Below are 23,468 nucleotides of genomic sequence, written 5' to 3'. Positions count from 1 at the left end.
AGAGAGAATGTGACTTAACTGATGGAAAGGCCTGTACCAGTCTTAGTAAATCTGCTTCGCGGAGACCACCATGCTTGTTGGAGACGCTTCCTATAAGCCGTGTTGTGTGGTCTACGCTGGCAGCAACCGTTTCAAGTGTGTAAGTATATAGTGGGTTAGATTGAATGTGCATGCCTAGTACACGTATTTTGTCTGCGACGGGAACTTCCTAGGGTACAAGCGGTTTACTCCCTTTTCGAGTTATTTTTGTTTAGAGTGTAGCTGGTCTGGGTGTACTTACAGGCCTTATAGTTTCATTTAATCGGCGTCTTGTCTCTGAGACACTGCGCTTGTGTACTCAAGCCACAAGGAAATACAATACAAGACTTTAAAAAGGCAGCAAACGCGGTATCAAAAGGGGAAGTGACTGACATTTTATGATGAGCAAGAGAAGCAATATCAAATAGCAGTTAACGGGAAATACATGTGAAACAATGCACTCAAGCGGCTGGAATGAAAGCGTGATGCATGGTCGCCAATTGTTCGTGCGTTGTCGTTGCAATAAAAACAACAATAAAATAATGCAAAAAAATAAGTAGCAGTAGAAGGAGAAAACGCAAGAGTGCGGATGTGGCAGCCGTCATTTCAGTTGAAAAATGCGTGATCAGCAGTACCAAAGACGACGGCATGACTATTTGCTTTCACTTTGGGCCTTGTATAGCTTCTCTGTATTCGCACCTTCATTACCGGGACTGTAAAAACGTGAATCTCATCTTGAGGGGGGGGGGGATAAATTAAAGAAGCAGGCGCCTGGTGACACCAGCTGTTCTGGCTCCGACGTCATCGTTGCAGTCGAGCTCATGGCTTTCACGCGAACCTTTGCTCAGCGTCCGCAATCTAGGCCCCGTCATCATGATGCTGTCTTCTTTCGGGCTGCCGACGTAGAAATTAAGCTCCGGCATTTGAATGACGAGAGAGGGCGACCGTTAATTACACATAACTGCCCTTTACCTCGACCGTTTCCCGTCGTGCCGCGCTTTCACACGAATATCGTGGCTCGAAAGCAGCTTGCCACCGATTATACGGCCGTCACCAAGGATCCTGCAGGAACGACATAAATATATGGTCGCCCGGGAACTGTCCATATTGATTAGCTGCTCTCGCGCGTGTCGCCCCTCGAGTGCAACTTAAAATTTAAGCTCCGAGAGGACCGTGCTTCGGCTGCGGAATTTTTGCATTTCACATAAAGGAGCCGCTCTAAGCCATCCGCCTCGAACAGCTCAGTTATGCTATCCGAGGCGCCATGATAGAGGTTAGCGTACGTTGCCGGTCGCATTATCTAAGTCTCCAGGCTGCTATGGCGACGGTGACCACTTGGATGAGGGTAGGCGATGGTCTTTGTTTTGTTGTAGCTTCCTCAGTTCTATTTAGAGAACATGGACGTCACGTATATTTTATGGGGCCCTTCGGCAGGCCCCACAGAACATTTCGGCTTTACTTTGGAAGCCCCAAAGCGTCGTCTAAACATGGTTTTAACGAAATAACCTTCAGCTGAGTTTAAAGTAATTTTTCTTATTGGCTTAGTCAGAATAAATTTGGTATAACAGAGAGTACGAAAATGGGAACGTTGCATGCGTAACGTGTACAGGAGGACTACGCATTGGTTATGCAACACTGGGCCCCACTATTACTGAATAGCGGCGGATCTGGGGCCGCATTAACAAAAGTTCTCTTTCGTAAGCCTTCTTTGCCATCGGCCAGCTGGCTTCGCTAATGATATGCCCATCATCAGGACTCGCTGAATTTTTTTTTCGCTGAAGAACAGTGCTAGAGTAGGATGTTTTTCGTAGATACGGGCCCCAGATTTTGCTTGAAGCACTTCAGCCAATTGCGAGACACCAGATCACAGAAAAAAAAAAGCCTCGTATCTCGATGCGACATCTGCTTAAAGTGAAGTCAACGCTACGCTCTCAGCAGTCTACGATGTCAATGCATGCAGCGCCCCGTGGTGCCATGGTGCGCCTACATGTAAACAGCGGCGACAACAGGTTCGCTGAATTTGCGCCCGAGCATTCATTGTTACTTATAGCTGTTCTTTTTTACGTTGTGCGTTTAACTGCATGCTATATCACTAATACTGCATTCCCGTTACACTTTATTGTTATTGTTATAAGCTGCAAATCCGTACTGCGAAATATTGCTTCTTTGTTGTGACATCAAACGTGCACGTGTGTACGCATCGCTCCTTCATATGATACTTCTTCGTGCTATAGGCAAATGCATCAACAGACCGCAGTATAGCACCGGTGAACAGGCGCGATTTCCGGTTCCGGGATACCGGGAGAGAGCCAGCTTGTGGTCTTGGGGTGCGATCGGAGATCTCTGTTCGTTCCGCGTTCGTTCTGGCGGTGTTACTTCACAAAAGTGGGCGGTCCACAGCTCTCTCGCGCCGAGAGGAAGAGGACAGCCAATCATCGAGCTTTCCGGAAGCGGCGAGCTTTCCGGAAGTAGACGCGCATCGTTTGTCCTCGGCAAGGGGACCGTAATCTTAAAACGAAGTGTTTCTCGCCTTCTAATAAATACAGTTGTTATACGAAAAGATATTGTTTTTTTTTCTTCTCAAGCTCAAACAGTTTCTGAAACAGCAATAGGTTTGAGTACTGACATTTATTAGGGTTAGTTTTTCTAACGTGGTTGCTAGGTGGTGTCGCGCACGCAAAAAAAGAAAAATAGCGGTTGGCGCAGTTTTTCAAAATGTCGTCCCACCGCAACGTCTGCCTTGGCCCTTGGCTGTCAGATCGTCAAAAGGAGCTTCTGCTGGCTTTTATGAAAGAGCAACCACAGATCGCGACGCTGTAGTGCCCGCTGGGGCCGTCGTGCCTGCTGCGGCTGTCGTTCACGAGTGAGGACCGGGACGACATGCGGCAGTAGCTGGTAGCGCTTTTGAACGAAGTCCCTGCGCGTAAGACCACAGCTCAGTGGTAGGCCCGTTCGTTTCGTTCGCACAGTTCGTTTCGAGAACCTAAAGCGACGCCACACTCGCCCATGTCTTCAAACGCATCTCGCACCTCCAACCGCTCTGCCTCTGCTTAGAGAAACGCAGCAAGAGAAGCACCCGTCGCAAGCGCCATTTTCTTAAAATCGGCTGTTGCGGCAGCCGCAACCGCTGCATCATGCCGTGCGAAGCCGCTTGTTCGCTCGAGAGAACGCGTGCGAACGGTCTCGCGCTCCGTTCGTTTGTAGCAGACGACATGCTCGTTATGACGCGTAATGACGTCACCAAAAAAGAAAAGATCAAGGAAAAAAAATCCGGCAGATCCCACGCACTGTGGGAATCGATATAATGCGAAGCAGCCAGCAAAGAGCTGCATACATCGCTTTGTTTATTTTTGAGCCAAACTAAATCATTCATGCCATGGCATCCAGTTCACCATATATCGCGTGTTTGCCATGCACGCGTGCATGCATAATGTGGTATATACCATGCCAATGAAACGCATATTCTGGTATATACACTGCATGACCGGTCATTTATGTTCATCACGCGCTCCTGTCATGCCATGATAATTTTGGTATATATCCAGTTATCTAAACCGCCGGAAGCGTGCCATAACCGTCTCATGTAAATCATACCGTACATGACATGCATAACATAATTGGCATGTTAGGACCTGTCATTTATGTTCGTCATACATTCGCGTCACTCAATGCCAATTTTGGTGTATATCAAGCTAGCGAAACGGCCGCGAGCGGGCAATGAGCGTGGCATGTAAATCATGCCGTAAATGATATGCATATCATAAATTTCAAGTTACCACCTGTCATATATGTTTGTCATACAGTCACGGTGCCCAATACCAATTTTGGTGTATATCAAGCGAGCGAAACGGCCGCGAGTGCGTCATGAGCGTGGCATGTAAATCATGTCGCACATGACTTGCCTGTCACGATTTTCATGTTACCATCTCATTTACATTCGTCATACAGGCGCGTCGCGCAATACCAGTTTTGGCGCATATCAAGTTAGTGAAACGTCCGCGAATGCACCATGAGCGTGGCATGTAAATCATCACATGCCTGTCACGGTTTTCATGTTACCACCTGTTATTCATGTTCTTGATACAGTGACGTCGCGCAATACCAATTTTGGTGCATATCAATCTAGCGAAACGGCCGCGAGCGCACCATGAGCGTGCCATGTAAATCATCTCGTACATGACACGCATGTAATGATTTTCATATTACCACCTCTAATTTACGTTCGTCATACAGTCGCGTCATGCAATACCAATTTTGGTGTATATCAAGCCCGCGAAGCGGCCGCGAATGCACCATGAGCGTGGCATGTAAATCATGACATACATGACATGCATGTCATGGTTTTCATGTTACCACCTGTTATTCATGTTCTTCATACAGTCACATCGCGCAATACCAATTTTGGTGTATATCAACCTAGCGAAGCGGCCGCGAGTGCGTCATGAGCGTGGCATGTAAATTATGTCACGCATGACACCCGTTTCATGGTTTTCATGTTACCACCTGTTATTCATGTCCTTCATACAGTCACATCGCGCAATACCAATTATGGTGTATATCAACCTAGCGAAACGGCAGCGAGTGCGTCATGAGCGTGGCATGTAAATCATGACGTGCACGACACGCGTGTCATGATTTTCATGTTACCACGTGTGAGTTATGTTCGTCATACAGAAATGCCTCATCATACCAGTTTTTATATATTGCCACGCCCACTTCTTGTCCTATTTTGATGTTTTTGGGTTTGACCAGCAAGGGCGGTTATCAACGCTCGACGCTGCCCGCGAAGCAGTGTTCGAGAGACTTCTCGATTGTAGTAGATCGTTTTGTTAAGATTTCGCGCCGCACGCGAATGTTCCAGCTTTATCGAGAGATAACGCCGCCACCAGCGATATCGCTGGAAAGTTCCATAGCACCTGTATAAAAACCGACGCACTTGACCGCTTGTCAGTTGATCGACGGACGACGCCCTGTTCGCCGCTATCAATGTACAGCGTGTATTGCTGTAGTTCTAGTTCTCATTTTCCGGCCACAAGTTCGGCCAAATAAACACTTTCATCCTGCAAACGCCGACTGCTGCCTTCGTCGACGTCACGACCACGTGATATCTGGTGAAGGTGCTGCTTCATGATCCGGACGCCACCGCGGAGCGCTGACTCAAGCCCAAGCCGCGAAGAAGACGACTCTAAGGTCAACCCGGATCCTCGAACCAGCCGCCGGCAGAAGGGACTACAACCAGAGTACGGGCTCCTTCCCGAAAACGCCAGGCAGCCGAAGACCGTCACATCTACCGCCGAGACGATGACAGACCTACAACGGTCGTCATGCATCAACCGAGGGAGCCGCCGACATTCCGCGGATCACCATGCGAGGATCCAGAAAGCTGGCTGGAGGCATACGACCGGGTCTCCACGTTCAACAACTGGGACTGCGACGAGAAGCTACGCCATGTCTAATTTGCCCTTGAAGATGGCGCAAGGACCTGGTTCGAGAATCGAGAGTCCACGCTAACATCATGGGACCTCTTCCGCACCGGATTTCTCCACACCTTCACGAGCGTCATCCGGAAAGAAAGGGCTGAAACCCTTCTCGAGACCCGTGTACAGCTCCCCAATGAGAACGTCGGACTGTACACCGAAGAAATGACTCGCCTATTCCGCCATGCCGATCCAGCCATGTCCGAAGAAAAGAAAGTTCGCTTCCTGATGCGGGGAGTGAAGGAAGAACTCTTCGCCGGACTTGTGCGCAACCCGCCGAAGACGGTCTCAGAATTCCTTTCGCAGGCCACCACAATCGAAAAGGCACTAGAAATCCGCACTAGGCAGTACAACCGCCGCATTCCTACGACGACCTACGGGGAGGTTCAGGCGCTGCAGTCTGATGACCTGCGTGACACCATCAGAGCGATTGTGCGGGAGGAGCTGCGCAAACTGTTACCTTCGCCGCAGCATCAAGTGGATTCAATCGCCGACGTTGTCCGCGAGGAAGTCCGGCAATCGCTTGGAATTCCCGAAGCACCGCAGGCTCAGCCGGAAGCCATGAGCTATGCTGCTGCAGCCCGACGCAACGCCCCCCCTCCTCGCCCACGTCAAGACGCCGCGCCGCCGCAGCAGTTCCGCCGCCAGGCACCGCCGCCACCACCACTGACGCCATACCGCCCGCCGACAGGACAACGCTGCGCCCCCCGAAAGACCGACGTTTTGCGTGCCCCTGACAACCGACCGCTTTGCTATCACTGCGGGGAAGCCGGCCACACATACCGCCGATGCCAGTATCGACAGATGGGGCTACGCGGATTCGCCGTCAACGCGCCGCGCCCGCAGCCAGGCGAACGGCCTCGCGACATCGACGACTACCTCACCGGAACACAGTGGGAAGAACGACGACCTTCCCGCTCGCCGTCGCCCGGCCGCTACATGTCACCGCACCGCCGGCAGTACACTGGCCCAAACCGGGGCCGGTCGCCTAACCCGTATCCGGGAAACTAAGGGCAGCAACCGATGGAGGTGCGGTTGCTGTACGACGAACTGCCGAAGATCCTCCGCGGCCGCCGACGACGACAACGCGACGAGACCTTCAGAACACGACGCAAACCGGACGGAGCCCTCACGACGAAACTTCGCGGCCCGAAGAAAACCTGACGACGCAACGTCGAAACAGCGGGACAAATCGACGAAGCCGTGATCCGACGCCACGCCCTAACCGCAACGCAAGACGACGAACAAGCGACCTCGATGTTCTTATCGACGGCCACAGCGTCACAGCTCTCGTCGACACCGGAGCCGACTATTCCGTCGTCAGTGGGCCATTCGCCACCAAGCTGAAGAAAGTAAAGACCGCTTGGAGTGGACCAGAAATCCGGACAGCTGGAGGCCACCTGATAACGCCGATTGGTGTCTGCACGGCGAGAGTCACCATCAATAACCGCACTTATCCTGCGAGCTTTGTAATCCTACAAAACTGCTCCAGGGATGTGATACTCGGAATGGACTTCCTAAGTGACCACGGCGCCGTTATCGACCTGAGGTTTGAGTCGATAACACTAACCTCAGAAAAAGCGCTCCCGCCCCACGCGACGCCAGGGAACCATGCACTGAATGTGATAGAAGAGCAGGTGACCGTTCCGCCACGCTCCAGCGTCATTATTTCCGTCGGCACCGAAAAACCTGCGAACCTTGAATGCGTAATCGACGGCGATCAGCAACTACTCCTGAATCGTCAAATTTGCGTCGCAAGAGGTATCGCCGAGCTGCATGACGGTAAAGCGAAGGTACTGCTGACAAACTTCAGCCACGAATATAGGCACCTCAACATGGGTACGACGGTTGCCTACATCGACGAATGTGTAGCCGCCAGCGATGCTTTCGCCCTCTTCGATGCTGTCGAACCTGCTTCGACGAATAGAGGTCCCGAACGGGATTTTGACGTCAACCCGAGCCTTCCGAAGGTCAAGCAAGATAAGCTCAAAACCCTGCTCCTGCAATACAAGGACTGTTTCTCGTCGTCATCGCGGGTCCGACAAACGCCCCTTGCTAAGCACCGCATTATAACAGAAGAAAATGCTCGACCACTCCGTCAGAGTCCCTACCGGGTTTCGACGCGGGAACGGGAGGCCGTGAAGAAACAGGTCGACGAAATGCTATGCGACGACATCATCCAGCCGTCGAAGAGTCCGTGGGCATCCCCCGTGGTGCTAGTGAAGAAGAAGGATGGGACTCTTCGTTTTTGCGTCGATTATCATCGCCTGAACAAAGTCACGAAGAAGGACGTGTATCCCCTTCCCCGGATAGACGACACCCTGGATCGATTACACAACGCAAAGTACTTTTCGTCGATGGACCTCAAGACCGGTTACTGGCAAATAGAAGTCGACGAGAGAGACCGAGAAAAGACTGCCTTTATAACGCCAGACGGCCTGTTTGAGTTCAAGATCATGCCTTTTGGTCTTTGCTCGGCACCTGCGACTTTTCAACGGGTTATGGATACAGTACTGGCCGGCTTGAAGTGGCAGACGTGCCTCGTGTACTTGGACGACGTCGTAGTGTTTTCCTCAAACTTCGACGAACACCTTCGGCGCCTTGAAGCTGTACTTCAAGCAATCAAGACCTCCGGACTCACTTTGAAGCCTGAAAAGTGCCGCTTCGCGTACGAGGAGCTCTTGTTCTTGGGTCATGTGATCAGCAAGGATGGTGTTCGCCCGGACCCGCGGAAAACAGCTGCCATCGCTGACTTCCCGACGCCCACCGACAAGAAGGCCGTACGCCGTTTTCTCGGCTTGTGCGCCTATTACAGACGTTTCGTCAAGGAATTTTCACGGATCGCCGAGCCACTGACGCAACTCACGAAGGCCGACGTCGAATTCAGGTGGGAAACGTCGCAAGTTCAGGGATTTCAAGAATTGAAACGACGCCTGCAGACGCTTCCGATACTTGCGCATTTCGACGAGCACGCCGATACGGAAATCCACACCGACGCAAGCAGCGTAGGACTCGGCGCCGTCCTTGTGCAGAAGACCGATGTATTGGAAAGGGTCATCAGTTATGCTAGCCGGTCGCTATCAAAGGCAGAAATCAACTATTCCACAACAGAAAATGAGTGTCTGGCCATCATCTGGGCTACATCGAAGTTTCGCCCCTACATCTACGGCCGGCCCTTCAAAGTTGTGAGCGACCACCACGCCTTGTGTTGGCTAGCCAACTTGAAGGACCCTTCAGGTCGCCTCGCACGGTGGAGCCTAAGACTCCAAGAATTCGACATTACCGTCGTTTACAAGTCCGGAAGAAAACACTCCGACGCCGACTGCTTGTCTCGTGCCCCCGTCGACGCACCGCCGCAGGACGACCACGATGATGACTGCTTCTTGGGAACCATAAGTGCCGACGACTTCGCTGAACGACAGCAAGCCGACCCGGAACTCAGGGGCCTTGTGGAATACCTCAAGGGCAGGAGCGCCGTTGTTCCAAAAGTATTCAGGAGGGGATTGGCGTCATTTCTCTTGAAAAACGATGTCCTCGTAAAGAAGAACTTCTCTCCGGCCCGGGCCGACTACCTCATTATTGTACCTTCGGCACTGCGACCAGAGGTTCTGCAGGCCCTGCACGACGACCCGACGGCTGGCCACCTCGGCTTTTCCCGCACGCTCGCGAGGATACAGGAAAAATACTACTGGCCACGCCTTCCTGCCGACGTCGCCCACTACGTTAAGACTTGCCGAGATTGCCAGCGACGGAAGACACCGCCGACTAGGCCAGCGGGACTTCTGCAGCCAATCGAACCACCTCACCGGCCGTTCCAGCAAATCGGGATGGACCTACTGGGGCCGTTCCCGACGTCGACTTCCGGCAACAAGTGGATCGTCGTAGCAACTGACCACCTCACCCGCTACGCCGAGACAAAGGCCTTGCCCAAAGGCAGTGCCGCCGAGGTAGCCAAGTTCTTCGTGGAGAACATCATCTTGCGTCATGGCGCCCCAGAGTTCCTCATCACAGACAGAGGTACCGCCTTTACTGCGGACCTAACTCAGGCGATCTTAAAATACAGCGAGACGAGCCACCGTCGCACCACCGCCTACCACCCGCAGACCAATGGCCTCACCGAGCGTCTAAATAAGACCATCGCCGACATGCTGGCCATGTACGTCGACGTTGAGCACAAGACGTGGGACGCCGTCCTTCCGTACGTGACCTTCGCTTACAACACGGCCGTCCAAGAAACGACGCAGATGACGCCGTACAAGTTTTTTTTTTTATTTTTTTATTTAGTACATACTGCAGACCCTTAGGTCCAAGCAGGTGGGCAGTTTCATTACGACATGGTTGACATAGAAGTGACATAACAATTTGTTTAGGGTTGTTGGGTTTACGGAAGGAGCCCGGCGACGACACTGGACGCCATGCTATCGAATGTCACCGACGAAGAAAACCTCGACGCCGCCGCTTACTTACAACGTGCCGAGGAAGCTCGACAGCTCGCCCGCCTGCGCATCAAGACCCAGCAGCACACCGATAGCCGTCGCTACAATCTGCGACGACGCTTCGTGGAATACCAGCCCGGCGACCGCGTCTGGGTCTGGACGCCGATACGCCGACGCGGCCTTAGCGAAAAACTCCTTCGGCGATACTTCGGACCCTACAAGGTTCTTCGACGTCTCGGCGCTCTTGACTACGAGGTCATCCCGGACGGCATTACGAACTCCCAGCGACGCCGCGCACGACCTGAAGTCGTCCATGTCGTGCGTCTTAAGCCGTTTTTTGCACGTTAGCGAATCTGGGGACTCTACTTTTACCTTTGTTATTGTAATTTATTTATGTATGCACTTGTGTTTTTTTTCTCTTCTTTGTTCTTTCACAAGCATCGGGACGATGCTTTTTCAGAGGGGGGCAATGCCACGCCCACTTCTTGTCCTATTTTGATGTTTTTGGGTTTGACCAGCAAGGGCGGTTATCAACGCTCGACGCTGCCCGCGAAGCAGTGTTCGAGAGACTTCTCGATTGTAGTAGATCGTTTTGTTAAGATTTCGCGCCGCACGCGAATGTTCCAGCTTTATCGAGAGATAACGCCGCCACCAGCGATATCGCTGGAAAGTTCCATAGCACCTGTATAAAAACCGACGAACTTGACCGCTTGTCAGTTGATCGACGGACGACGCCCTGTTCGCCGCTATCACTGTACAGCGTGTATTGCTGTAGTTCTAGTTCTCATTTTCCGGCCACAAGTTCGGCCAAATAAACACTTTCATCCTGCAAACGCCGACTGCTGCCTTCGTGGACGTCACGAGCACGTGACAATATATCCATTCATTTAAACAGCCGCGAGCGCCCCGAGACCATGTCATGTAAATCATGCCGCACATGACATGCGTGTCATGACTTGCACGTTAGGACCTGTCATTATGTTCGCCATGAATTCTTGTCACGTCACACCAGTTTTGGTATACATGAAATTAACGGAATGGCCGCAAGAGCCCCAAGGCCGTGGAATGTAAATCATGCTGTTCTTGACATGCATATCATGATTTTCATGTTATGACCTGTGATTTATGTTCGTAATACGGTCATGTTATTCCATACCAATTTTGGTATACATCCGATTAACGAAATGGCCAGGAGAGCACAGAGTCGTAGGCGGCTAGATAGATAGATAGATACGCTCAAACTCGCAGAAGTTCGCTAAGAAATGCTTCGCATTTAAGTGCACATTGTCGTTAGCGCTGGTGACGTGGAAACAAGCTCACGTCAAGCTAGGCGGGTAAAGTTATGGTTTTCGTGCAGGATATAGGCTAATACAGTGCCCTGACACATTTCAGAAATAAGCGTCAAGCAAACGAAAACACATTTAAGTGACTATCGCAGACGGCGAGAACACGTCATAAAGATATCAGGCGCCTTGGTGTTTTATACAAATTCCGTAAGGACGTCACGAGTGTGAAAGAAGTCTCACAGGAAACACATACCCAATTGAAATGTGTTGAAGTAAAACTGTCCGAGTAAACAGAGCTATACAGGGTGCCCCAACTAACTCTTGCCAGGCCTTAAAAATATGCCGACGCATTTTATGACGACGCGACCAAATGCATGTTGCTGCATATTGCATGTAGTAAGTCAGACTATTTTTGTGTTTTGCTTAATTGCTCACTAATAGGAATGATTAACTATCTTGAAAAGCAGCGAAGCTAGCCAAAAATTCCAATTAGAAAGTTGTGGGTGGGTTTGCAAAACGTCCAATTGCACAGTTTTAACTTTCTAACAATAATAAGTATTACTGTTGTTCTGCTGGCAGCGGTGCACGCGAAATAGGAAAAAATTCGGCAGATCCCACGTACCGTGGGAGTCGATGTTATGCGAAGCATGCGGCGGGTAGGTGACTGTGGCGTAACTTTTCGTACTGAGCGACACGTTACAAAATGACGCTAAAGATTTGTATATATTTTATACGCACACATATATATGTTGAAGAGCTGCATATGTGTTATATAACCAGTTGTTTACGGTTGGGTAACGCTGCCAATGACAACGTGGGTATTACCAACACCAGAAGCGGTAAGCTGATATGTAGTGTTTATACGTGTCCCGAGAACGCACGCGCGTTTAACGAACCCGTGTGCATGTGTGCAAGAAGTTCTTGACAGTTCTTGAACAAGGGCATCATCACCGTGATCAGTGAGCACCAGCAGCTGGTCATGACTTGTTATAGGATCCGGTCGTGATCGTGGTGAAGAGGGGTCCATGTGTATTGAAGTATGTGGTATAGTAGAGCTGTTGGAATTCGTGGATGCCTCGGTCATTTCGTCGACAAATTGTCTGTCGACAGAGCCGGCGACATGTCAGAACCTGAAGCCACCTTTCGCGTTGGTGAGGCATAGGCCGTCGAGGCTGGTAGGCCTGGATAGTGCAAACACAGGACAAACACCAACATCAGTGGATGGTGTTTGTCCTATTCTTAGACTACGTGGGCGTATGTGGCCTACGTAGCCTAGTCTACAAATGGCTGTCAATCAATCTGACATCATCTTCGGTCAGCATGAGGCCATCGCCCAGCCTCTTAAGAAATGAAGAGGACACTTCATCGTTCTAGTGGACAAAGTGCACCTTACGATACGGTGATGTGGATAGCATATGTAACTTTCGTTAATGTATTCTTCCGGGGTCGAGCAATTCTTCAATCTAGCTTGCTGAATCATAGGAATACAAACGTAATATTTATTAGACTGCTATAACATCGGAGCCAACACTGGAACTACAGACGTCAATCTGATATGACGCCCGTATCGTAGGAGTACACATCGTAGGAGTATCATGTAGTGTTTATTGCTTTCTTGTAAAATTAGATAGCCAGCACCACAACCACAATTGACGTTGCACCGATATTACGCCTGCGTAGGTTGTTTTTCCAAACCAATTTATAGACCTGGCGTGGCTCAGTGGTAGAATACCTGATTGCCACGCAGAATGCTTGGGTTGGATTCCTGCTGGAAACCTAATTTTCATTATTTCCATTCGTTGAGTCAACGCTGCCGATGTTGGTTTTACTTAGCCCTCTAGCATTTAGGTTACCAGTGTCTGTTCTCGCGTTCCTGGGTAGACATAAGCTGTCAATCACCTGTGGCGCATACCCGTACACCGCGGCCCGTGGTAAACGGGTATGGGCCACACGTGTCTAGTGGAAAGGGATTGGCGACGTACGCGACAGGATTTTAACGTTATTTATGTCATGACCCGGCAGTCATATTCGTCAAATCCTCTTACCCCTCCCATGCAAATTTCGGTCTACACCAAGTTAAGGAGGCGATCATGAGAGCACCCAGACGTAGGCGGCTAGATAGATAGATAGATAGATAGATACGTAGATAGAAACGCTCAAAGTGGCAGAGGTTCGCTAAGAAATGCTTCGCATTTAAAAAACCTTGCGACATGGCCGCTTCTGGGCCGTAATTGCAGTGCTCCCTAACTTTCCGCATACAAACGATATGCTTCCCTCGCGGGGGTTCACACCTGTGATAACGAGACACAGCGGTTATCGCTTGTGCTGCCGCAAGCAACAGGTTCGTCATCTTCACGGCCACCATCATCGTCGCTGTCCTGTCGCATTTTAATCCGCAGCACACGTGGCCGATTGCTATGGTCGTTTGCAGGCAGAGCTTGCAGGAGCACTGCGCGGAAACGGGCATGTTACGTGGTGTTAACGGTGGAGCTGTTGTAGGGCTGGGCCGGACGACAGATCAGTTTTAGATGCGAAGTATCTTAGGGCGGAGCTCAATCCGGTGGTGGTGTGCGGCGTGACCACCCTTACTGTGCATGCGCATACCCTCTCCACTCCCCCTCACCACTCCCCCTGTGAACTACCCTCTCCCATTTCCCCTCTCACTCACCCTCTCCCCTACCCCTCTCCACTTTCCCTCTTCCTCCCCTCTCCCATACCCCTCTCCACTTCCCCTGTCCCCTCCCCCTTTCCACTGTTCCTCTGAAACGCGGGCTAGACATGCCGAAATTCTGCCCTGCGCAACGCCGCGATGAGCTCGAGCGCATGCGCGTCCCCTCCCCTTCTCTCTCCTCTCCTACACAGCCCCCTCTCGCCCGCCTGTCGACCACGTTCCCCGCTCGCCCTGTAAGAATTAACGGCCAGGCTAGATGGAAGATATAACGCGCGTAGCGTCCCTCTTCGCGTTCCACGACGCGAGCTCGGTAGCATGCCCAACGAACGCCAACGGAACGCGATCGTGCAAGTGCTCCGGCTTCGCATCTACTCATGGTCCCCTTTAGCGGGAGATGTTCTCATTGTATGTCATGCTCCGGTTCCCCGATACACCCACAGATGTCATAACTGCCTCGGTCGCGGTAAAGCCCCTCTGCCTTCGGAAAAGTACTGCCATCTCTTGATCTACGCCGGTTCCTACTCTCCGCGCTTCCGATAGGGCGGCTGCTGTCACGTGGTAGCGCGCGCCTTCTTTTTTTTATTTTGTTTCTTCCGCCTCTCGGCGCCATGTTGGAAGCGCCAAACTGGCGAAAGCGCCAGTGCTCTCGCCGCATACGTGCGAAGTGCACGGGTCCGTCTAGCTTGTTTTCTCGCGATATCGGGTTGCTGTGCGTTAACTGGGCTGCCATAACCGTGACACCCAAGGGAAAATGCTTTTTGCCATTCCGCGCGGAAAAGAAAATGAAGGTCGTCGCAAAGTCTGGCCCCACAGAATAGGTCGAGCCAACTTCGAGCTGGGATCGGCGCGACTTTGTGGCTGTTGGTTGCTTGTCATTATCTGTTCAGCATTATCGTGGCTTTATCGCAATGCATTAGCGCATTAATGGTGTTCAACATAATCGTGGCTGTTCGCAAGCACAGCCCGTTTCTTTAACAGCATGCACGCCGCGCGTGCTCCTTTTGGAATGAACCGCTGGCACTTGCAACAAAAAAGAAGAAAAAGCTATGTGGCACAACTTATGACGATGCGCCGCAATTTTTCATTGCATCGGGGTCACGCTGTAGAGTGTGTCCAGAGAATACGCCGCTAGAAGTAGGCGACAGCCTCTCCGAGAGTGAGCGATAATTTCGGCAGTGGTAGTGACACGACTGCGTTCGTCGGCCTCTACTTTCACAACGCACCACTTCGGCCGTCCAACAAGGAATAGTTTCCATAACTACGAAAAACTGCGCAAAATAAACAGGGACAGGTAAGACACACGCACAAGGGCAGACTAGCAACTGGAAGTTTATTGAAGGAAACACAAATATAAGTAACAAGAAAAACCACGTAAACGATTAGAGGTTCGCGGTTAGATAGTCTATCTCTAGTTTATCTCAGTTGTCAGATAGTCTATCTCTAGAGTCTATCTCAGTTGCTACTCTGCGCTTGTGCGTGTGTCTTACCTCTCCCTGTTTATTTTGCACAGTGTTTCGTAGTAATGGAGTACCAACTATATATATATATATATATATATATATATATATATATATATATATATATATATATATATATATATATATATATATATATATATATATACGGCATAACATCATACTTAAGCAAAATTGGAAAGTTGGAGGGAAAAAATTTCCGACAGTCTGCACTCAGTGTCTCTAAACATTACATGCGCCAGTGTGCTGTAAATATACCAAATTAAATTAATACACAAGAAGGGAGATGTTGCACATCTGTTGAATTACGGGCCCACCAGCTTCCTTTCATTATTATTTGCGAAGAGGATTTCAAACAGCATAAGAGATACATTACACCTCAAACAACCTCCATTGCAAGCCTTCTTCGATATGGGTAGTCTATAATGGATTACGGCCACGTGATCAATCAGGCAATCGAAAAATGTGCTGAGTACAGCCAAGCTCTTTATATAAACCTCTTTCATGGACTACGAAAACGCATTCGTCTCAGTAGAGATATCAGCAATCTTGTAAGGTTTACGTCACCACGGAGTACTTGATACATATGTGAATGTTTCAGCTATGATCTGCAAGACTTTATGGCTACCGTGCTTCTCCACAAGAAGAAGCATTCTGGAAGTTTGCACTAAGTCGTGCAAATCTTGGCACAGCCAAGCTGGTCGATCCTCAAGTGTTTAGACTAACGTCGGTTGCTCTTATGTTGTAACTGGTTGTTGCTAGGTTTTGATATGCTTTTAGCAAATTTTGGTATTAAGTAGGTTTTGATATGTTGTAAGAAGGTTTTCCTTGAAGATGGACCATTTCTCTATGCACGTGAGCGCAATTTGAACTTCACGAAATCGTGGAAAACTAGGTACGAAAAAGAAATTCCCTATAAATCGACAGTTTCACACATTCTTTCAGCGCTTGGTTTTTTCCGTTTTTCGAGCATCGTGCTTTTTATTATAGGACAGCTCCTCATAGTAGTTTAATATTTTTCGCTCCTTAGCGCGTAGGCAAAATTGAGTAAATTGAAGCGTTTTCGGGAATGTTTCATAGAAGACGATTATATATCAAATGGATCAATTATTTTTATAGAGCTCTCCATAAAACGTACTATCTCCTAATGTGCTTTTTTTTGCGTGTGTGCGGTGCATAGGCTCTAAAATAAGATCCTTAGCTTGGCAAAAACGCTGCTTTGGCATATTTTGAGACGTCTCTAGCACCCTAAGGTGGTCCAAGAAAAAATGAGCAGAAAAGCGCATACGATTGAGAATCAAGGCAACTTTGTCCACAGAAAGTCCACAGAAGCAGTTTTTGTTGTAGTCGAGAAAAAAAATTTGAAGCTTAGTCCCACCATTGCATTATTTTGCTATAGGGGCAATACAAACTAACTGAATTTGCTGCATAAAAAAAAAAGCAGGTAGTGTATTCGTAGCACATGGTTTTCAGTTCCTTTTGTTGGACTTTATATTGTATATTACATATCAAGGTGATTATAAACAAAGGTAAAAATATAACAGTACCATTGACTTAGGTGCCACAATTCCCCCAATAATGAATCGCGTTACTTAATACATGTGGCTCTGTGAATAAACTGACGTCAAAACGGTGACCAGGTGCAACGTCATCAAGCATTGCAGTGACTACGCATGCGCAAGCCTGGTCTGCCTATGTACAAATACACCAGCATCACGCAATAAAGTCTTCTTTCGTTTCCTGCTGCTCGGCTGTTCACATGGTGTCAGAAGTCGGTGGTTCGTTTGATACCACCGTAAGTCGGCAATGAGTGAACCCACTGACCGGCCGCAAACGCCCGTCGCGAGAATGGCGTCAACACTGCTGCAGCCACCGAGGCCACTAGACATGTCTGGGGACACGTTTTACAACTGGACTGCATGGAAACGTGAGTTTGACCTTTTTGCTACGGCGACGGGACTGAGCCAGCAGCCTAAGGCTGTTCAAGCCGCAACCTTTTTGATGGCAATATGCGAAGACGCGAGAAGAACATTCTATACGTTCAAGTTCGACAGCGAAGACGATAAAAATGACCTCGGAATTATTTCAGCAAAGTTCGAGGCGAATTTCAAGCCGTCTGAGAACCTCACCTTTAACGAATTCCGATTTGGCTCCAGAGATCAACATTTTGTGCCCTTATTAATCTTGTTACTACATATTCTGTCTTCTAAGCGAGAAGGAGTAGCTGGTGCCACTATTATGGCATCAACCTCTCCTATTTCATCATTTCAATAAAAAAAAGAGGGAGAGTCGTTCAATGACTGGCTTACGGAGCTGCGAATCCTCGCGGGAAGATGCGAATTCGGTGAGCTTGAGGAACAGCTGATTCGGCGCAGGATAATTCTGGGCATCAAAGATAAGGATTTCCAGCAGAAGCTTCTCTCGGAAAACCCCTCGTTTTCAAAAGTAGTAGAAATGTGCAGCGCACGGGAACAAGCAAAAGAACAGATACTAGAAATAAGAGCCAGAACGGACAACCCGACAATTGCCGCAATCAAAGAGAATACAACGTCTTGCACGCACTGCGGTCTTGAAAAACACCAATATGGAAAATGTGCGGCGCAGGGCAAACGCTGTAACAATGGTGGCAGAAGCAATCATTTCGCTCGTGTGTGCCGTCAGCCAAAGCGAACCGCACGCGAAGTGAAGCAGGTTGTTTTAGGAGTTGAAGACGAGTATTTTCTACAAGCACTAGAAGCGTATGCTATCTCCAGTGAGGACCGTTGGTCGGCGGAAATTGTTATCGCAGGTTCAGCGGTTGAATGCAAAATTGACATGGGAGCTAACTGATGTGCCATGCCTGAGGTGACGCTTTGGAAACTAACTACGCAGCCGGCGCAGCCATGCTCGACCACCTTGCGCGCTTTTTTCGGCCACAAGCAAACAGCGTTGAGTAAAATCACCTTACCGACTTCGTACATGGCTCACACCTGTCAAGTGGAATTTTTCATTGTACCGCAGCCCGTGTCGGTAACAGTGAGTGGCAGTGTTGCAGAGCGATTAGGACTAATAGCCCGCGTACGCGCGGTCGATGCCCTGCCAAGTCAGGACCCAAGTGCCTGTTTCGATAATGTATTCCAAGGCCTCGGGAAGCTTAAGGGTGTTACGTACCACATCGAGCTCAAGCGAGGCGCACGAGGCAGCGTCAAGCCACCTAGAAGAGTCGCAGTTGCTCTTCAAGAACGCGTGAAACAAGAGCTCGATAAAATGGAGCATGACCTCGTCATTGCAATGGTAACTGGACCTACTGCCTGGGCAAGCCACATGGTCGTAGTAGTTAGGAACGACAAAGTGCGCATTTGTTTGGATCCTTCGGACTTTAACAAGGCCATACTAAGGGAGCACTGTCGTATGCCGACATTAGAAGATGTAGTTCCGCGCCTGCATGGGGCGAAGTACTTTTCAACACTAGATGCATCTTCAGGATTCTGGCAAATTAAGCTAGACGAAGAAAGTTCATTGCTATGTACCATGAGCACTCCCTACGGCCGCTACAAATTTCTGCGCATGCCCTTCGGGATTGCCTCCGCTCCAGAAGTTTTTCAGCGGGCAATGCACCAGGTAGTGGAAGGCCTGAGTGGTGTCGCCGTTGTAATGGACGACATTCTCGTATGGGGAAACTGTCGAGAAGAGCATGACAAAAATCTAGCAGCTTTGTTCGCAAGCTGCAGAGAGCACAACCTAAAGCTGAATAAAAAAAAGTGTCATTTTTTGCAGCCGCTAGTTCGATACATGGGTCATATCCTCACGCAAGCAGGACTTTGCCTGGATCCCGGGAGAGTAGACATCTTGCAAGTGCCACCACCGCAAAATTGTAAGGAACTGCAGGTTTTTCTCGGGATGATGAACTTTGTGGCGCGATTCATCCCCAACATGTCTTCACTATCCGGGAGCTGTTGAAGAAGCACACGGCTTGGGTCTGGACACAAGAGACCCAAGAAAGCTTCAATACACTTCGCGCCTGCTTAACAACACCACCTGTTCTTTCCTATTTTGCGAAAGGGGCTCCCTTGACGTTGTCCGTGGACGCAAGCCAGAAAGGGGTAGGGGCAGTTATTTTGCAAAATGGACACCCAATCGCCTACTCGTCGCGTTCGCTTACCGAAGCGCAAAAGAAATGCGCCCAAATCGAGAAAGAGCTGCTAGCCATTGTTCACGGGTGTGCAAGGTTTGAAGACTACATCCTAGGGCAGCCAGAGGTAATCGTCGAATCCGATCACCGCCCTCTAGAGTCAATATTTAGGAAACCACTATCTGAGTGCCCGTTACGATTGCAGCGTATGAGACTCTTCCTTCAGAGGTTTCCTATAAAAGTGAATTATAAACCAGGAAAAGAACTGTTCCTAGCGGATGCACTCTCGCTCTTTCCAAACCAGAAGGAGCTGAAAGAAGAATCACTGGATTTTCATGTATATGCTCTCTCTTCCAGTCTCTGATCGGCAAGTGCAGGAAATCCGGGAAGAGGTACTCAAGGATGGAACAATGACCGAACTGTGCAGCTATTCAAGCACAGAATGGCCTGAGAGCAAGCTTGAGGTGTCTGAGACCGCACGAGTGTATTGGAACTACCGCGACGAGCTTCACGTCGAAGATGGCCTCCTCCTAAGAAGCAACAAGTTGGTCATTCCACCAACAAAAAGGCAAGAAGTACTTCGTTTGCTTCACGCGGCACACGGGGGTGAAGAAAAGATGAAGGCAAGAGCCAAAGCAGTTATGTACTGGCCGGGCATGTTGGCGGATATTGCAGCTCTAACGAAGACGTGTCAACTTTGTCAAAGGTACAAGAGCAGCTACGCCAGGCTACCAATGCTTAGTCCCGATATACCTACTTTGCCGTGGCAAGTAGTCGGAATCGACCTTTTCTACCACGAAGGCAATGAGTATCTTGTTGTGGTGGATTTCTATTCCTTCCTTTTTCGAGATCAAGCAGATGCATCGAACTACGGCAGAAGCAGTGACAAACGTGTGCATGCAAATCTTTGCCACGCACGGCATACCAGCAAAGATATGCAGCGATAATGGCCCCCCGTTCTATAGCGCATGCTTCCGTATTTTTTCAACGCAGCTCGGCATCACCCACGTGACATCCAGTCCGCATTACCCTCGTGGTAACGGCATGGCTGAAAGGGCTGTCCAAGAAGCAAAGCAATTACTGAAGAAGTGCCGGTTTGGAACACTAGAGTTCTACAGCGGCCTGCTTGAATGGAGAAACATGCCAAGGGATGACCGCCTAAAGTCACCCGTCCAACGACTCATGGGTCGACAGACGAGGACCAAGCTGCCCGTTCTAGACTGCCACCTAGAACCCCAAATCGTGCCGACCGAAGTTGTCCGAAAACGACTCGACGAAATACGGCGAAAACAACGCGTCTTCTACAACAAATCAACGCGGAGTCTATCGGAAGTGCACAGTGGGTCCACAGTATCTGTTTATGATACAACAAACAAGAGCTGGGCACCAGCAGTCATGGGCCCGGCAAGTACACCACACTCTTATATACTTGCGACTGAGAAAGGCCAGTTTCTACGACGCACGAGGGAGCACCTCAGGTCAACAAACGGGCAGGTTTTCTCGCAGCAGCCAGAAAGCACGACAGCGACCGCGCAATCTAGCCCGCAGCCGTGCACCACCGAGCAGCAAGCACCTCAAGAAGCGCTGCGTAGAAGCACAAGACTGCGAAGAGCGCCACAACGCTATCCTCTCCCAGAGCGCCCAACAGAAACTGTTCAGCGGATGTAGTGCAAATTGAACTTTGAATTGTTTTTTTTTTCAATGTGTCTTCGTTTAGACATTTTTGTGTTCTGTTTTTCTTTTTTTTTCCTAAAGGAAGATGTGACCAGGTGCAACGTCATCAAGCATTGCAGTGACTACGCATGCGCAAGTCTGGTCTGCCTATGTACAAATACACCGGCATCACGCAATAAAGTCTTCTTTCATTTCCTGCTGCTCGGCTGTTCACAAAAACAAGTCAAGTCTCAACGTTCATGCAAACCGTAGAAAAGTGGCGTGAAAGTGGCCGTTTATAGCGGATCCACACGAAGTTCGGCTATACATTCCGCAAAGAACGGCGCACGATGAGACGACGCGCCGCTTATTCACGCCTTGCGTACGTCGGCCACGACCCTGCGGACGTAATATGCCAAGCTATATTTCGCATCCTAATTTGGATGGTTGCAGGCAGCAGGGATGCTATGCAGGATGGCCCGAGCTTCTCGGGCACACCAGTTTGCTCCGAGCTTGTATTACGGCGGTCATGACAGGAAGACAGTGCGGAGCACGCAAAAGCAGCGTTGATAAAAACGGCTACAAGAACGAGAATGGCGTCACAAACGCATGTGCGACATTTGCGGCGGTTTTCAAAGGAACACCGCGTCCGAACGCGACAGCACAGTCACTTATGGTACATTCGACTGGTCGTTTTCGAGCGCTCCGCAGGCGCTGAAAAAAGTGTGTAAAATAGCAACTAACCATTGCTATTAACATTATCGTGTCAAAACATGATCAGGAAGGAGAAAAATGACTTGCATACCTGCTTGTTCTCGTTGAAAAGGTTTAAAGCTGTTGAATTCAACAGTTTCAAACACAGTCAGAGCGCTCTCAAACGACCAGTCGAATGTACCATTAGTCAACATTTTGACAGTGCAGCGACGTCAGCGTGATTGTCGCGCTTTTTGCCAACTGATCATGAATAAAATTAATCCGGACTGCGGGATTTCAGTCTATTGTAGTAAGAGCGGGGGTTTGCTCGATTTAGACCACATGCTTTGGCGCTGCTCGGCGTTGGCCGGTGATGGTTCTCAAGGTGAACAGCGGTTGCAGCGAATGCTGCACAGTGACGCGCTGGCGGACCAACTCAGGGCTGTCCAGAGGGCCCGTGTGGCGGCAGAAGGGCTTGGCCTCTCTGTCCCGACATGGGAGCGGCCCGCATCAGTCCTGGACTGAATCCTCAGGACATCAATAAAGTTATCCATACCATACCATATTGCGCCTCCCGCGGGCGCGTTCGTGGGCGTTTGTCCTCTTTCGGAAAATTCTTTCATTCCACCTGCATCATGGAAATTTCCACTCTCGAAGGCAACAAGGGCACACACGCAGCACTCTGGTGCAGCTCGTTTCGCTTCTCTGGAATATTACATATAAATAAATGGACAGATTACTTACATTACACGTCTGAAGATTTTTCTGCAGTAGCAAATCGGTAGAAACAATGTCTCCACAAACAAGTAAATAGTAACATTTCTCACCGGAAATCCCACCAGGGCGCTTGCTTCATAGCTGTGAGTGATACGTCGTGAGAGCGGTGAAATTGAGTGCGAGACATCGTAGCCACGTGATGATATAACCTTTAGTTTTTCGTGCGTGTGTGCATAGTCTGTGCGATTAAGCTCATAGATGAATCGTGCCGCTCGCTGGCGTTGCGGCGTGAGCACTGCTCCTCGGCAAAAGGCAACGCGGTGGGCGGACCCGCTCTTCGCTGCGGGCGTCTGTCAATCAAATTGATTGACGAACGAACTCGGGCACAAACTCAATGATTCTGAAAAGACTCCAGTTCAACTCGGGACTGTCAAAGCGCCGGTGTGCCTGTCAAGTGTTTCATGCGGTGGACACTACTCAGCAGCTTTTTTGCATATAAAATAATTTCGTGAGCTTGCACTACTTGTGCAAGGCTGGGGCCATCGGAGGAGCTTGTGATCACCTAGCTTCTTCCAGCTTTTTACGTGGCTGGTCTACTCAGTATGCTTTGTCTGCTTCGGAGTAATGACCGTGACAGTTCGGTCTCAATATTGGTGCTATTGATTAGGAAGGTCTTAACTAACATGATATTCAATAGCCCTTTCTTAATTATAAAGGTTTTAATTACCACGACATTAATTATCCAGGTTTAATTCGCAAGGTCCTGAATAGCACAGAGATAATTAGCATAACACTAATTAGCACGTACCTAATTAACACCACCTCGGTGAGTAAGGTCTTGATTATCTTGGTTTTAATTACACATTCCTATTTAGCGTCGTCTTAATTATCATTAATTGATATTGTTTTAATTCCCGCGCCATTAAGTACT

The sequence above is a fragment of the Rhipicephalus sanguineus genome, chromosome 1 (genome assembly GCF_013339695.2).
Source record: "Rhipicephalus sanguineus isolate Rsan-2018 chromosome 1, BIME_Rsan_1.4, whole genome shotgun sequence".
Taxonomy (NCBI): Eukaryota; Metazoa; Arthropoda; class Arachnida; order Ixodida; family Ixodidae; genus Rhipicephalus; species Rhipicephalus sanguineus.
The sequence above is the reverse complement of the archived record's forward strand: the minus strand, read 5'-3'. Positions refer to the sequence as shown.